The sequence below is a fragment of the Poeciliopsis prolifica genome, unplaced genomic scaffold, assembly GCF_027474105.1.
Source record: "Poeciliopsis prolifica strain line A6 unplaced genomic scaffold, Auburn_PproV2 SCAFFOLD098, whole genome shotgun sequence".
NCBI lineage: Eukaryota > Metazoa > Chordata > Actinopteri > Cyprinodontiformes > Poeciliidae > Poeciliopsis > Poeciliopsis prolifica.
The window spans coordinates 924,310-926,836 of NW_026562473.1; positions in this window are offsets into that span (position 1 = coordinate 924,310).

Here is a 2,527-nt window from a genome sequence, read left to right on the forward strand (position 1 = left end):
TACTTAACAGATACAATAGAGTGTGTTATTGTTGAAATCTACTCTGCATAGTGGAATTTAATTTATCAAAGAGGTAGGACAGAGTCTTAATAAGGCAGCCTTACCTTTGTTGTTTATTCAAAAGCACAAGCATTCAAATGCACACTCCTTCAGGTATGCACACCTCAAACTTAAAGTTTGAAACCCACCAATAAAACAAGTTGGAGCTTCAGCTTGTAGTTTGAAAAAATATGAAAAAGTTCAATACTAAAACTTCCCATCCTGTGTAAGGTTTTACTAGATTTTTAAAGAGTGCAAATGTAAAAGGTGACAGTTGTGAACTTAACCATGACATCAGCAAGCATTTAAAAGATAACTAAAAAATAAGATATCACAGCTGTCAAAGTATTATGGTCACAGATTGGATGACTTCAGGAGAATGTGTATTGTTTTTGCTATTTTTTATCATTATGTTCTATAAACTTGAGTCAAAAGAACAAAGGAGGTAAAACTGTGCTTGAATGGTGACTGTTTCAATTAAAACCTTCTTGGTTACAAAGTAAAGATTAGTTGATTCCAAGAAATCTTCATTTAAGACAGCAACAGACTATTTCAGTGCTAGACTTCCAATTAAGTTATATGACATTAAATTGACTGAAATTAAAGACCAAATTAATGGAGAGGTTATTTGCACATATGTACAAGAAATAAAATGTAGTGACAGTGTTCTTTTTACTGCTGAACCATGAATTAACAAAAGAAAAGTGGTAAGTGGTGACTGCAGCTCATTTCTCTACCTTGCTTTGACTAATGTTTCATCAACTTCAATCAACTTTATAGCTTCAACTGCTGCTGCATGAAATACTTATGAGTTAAGAGCTATTGTCACATGATTTGAAACACTCAGACAAAACAAGAAATCTGGACGTGATTAGTTACCATCCTAATTATTGGGATGTCGCTATCTACTTATTTCCCCTTGTGAAGTTTAATTTTATTGTTTTACTTTCCTGTTGTCCGATGTTGACATCTGCTGAACTCTTCCTAAGACTGAGCAAGGGTTGAAAAGAATTACCCAAACAACACAAATGATATGGAACAACATTGTCTTCCCTACATAATCTTCACCTCAACAAGGCCGAGAGGTTTCAGTGCCACTTTTATCCAGGGAAATAAAATCTTTCCCAGGTGAAGGAGACCAGGCACCCAGTGGACCCGGAATTGGGGAGACTTCCTTAATTGGGCTTGGTTGAGCATTGGTTCCCGTGGCTTTGCTGATCCCAGCCTGAATAGCGACAGGAAGTCCCTTTCACGTGGGTTCAGCTACTGTGAGGAAGAATGTCAAGGTTGGGTTCTGTGGGAGCTGGATTGCAAAGCAGGGTTGTGAGCTTGCAAAACCTGCCTTCACAGTCTGGCTCTAGAAATGTGGCTGAACTCTTTTTTAAAGACTCTCTTTTAAATGCCCAGCAAGAGAAAGGTATCAAGTAAGTGTGATGTTCACACACTTACTTGATTACAGAAAACAAAACATCATCTTGTTTTCTGAGTTTTCAGAAAAGAAAGAGAAAGACGTAACTTTAATGCTGCTTCAAGTAATAAGATGGAATGTCTGCTGTTGGTGGTTCACATTACCTGGCATTCTGGGAGTCATGGTACGGTATTCTAAAAGAATGCCTTCATTATGCTCCTGAGATGATCATTGCCCAATGTGGTCAATGATTAACTTACATAAAGGGCTGTGAGTGAAAGGAATGGCCTTCCTGATCTGAGTCCCAGCTGTGTTGTCTTGTTTGAGTTCAGTACAAGGCATTGTGGACTGATGAGAACCAATGTGCCAGGTCACTTTGGACAAAAGGTAGATGACAGGTTTTGTATCAGCAAATCTACTAATTATAACTCCACCATCAAGATGCCAACTGATCTCCACCTGATAAATGGTTGGATCCAGGGGAAGCTTCTGGAAAAACCTACTACACCCCAAAGAGTCCTTGAATTTCTCATGGAGACTGAGCAGGAGTCCTTAAACTCATCCCTCCAAGATAGTTTCTGTCATCTATCAGGACGGTAAGGGAAGTGTAAAGTGAATGGGTCACAGTTAAGAGGGATGGGAGAGGATTTAGGAAAGACTGGAATAAGACTTCTGGCTAGCTTTTAAAATGTTTTGGTAAATTATTTAATGGCTCAGAAAGGAAAGGGAATGCAGGACCCATCTCGGACTTACCATGTTTGGTTTAGGTGAGGAACAGCAGACCTGGACTGAGAAAGCTGTCAGGCAGTGGAAAGGAGCCATTTACAAAACATCATCTGTCCATGAAGGAGAGAAATAGAGTCTATTTCTCCAAGGTAGGAAATCTATTACTGTGAGTCCACAACAGTAGTTAAAAGTTTGTTTCTGTTATTATTCAACTTTAATTGGAGTTGTTTGCCATGAATTAGTGCTGAACAAATAAACTAACTTAAACTGAATTTCGTATATTATTTTAACCATACTCCAGTCTTAGTGCGACGCTCAGAAAGAAAACTCATGGTCGGACAGTGGACAATGGAA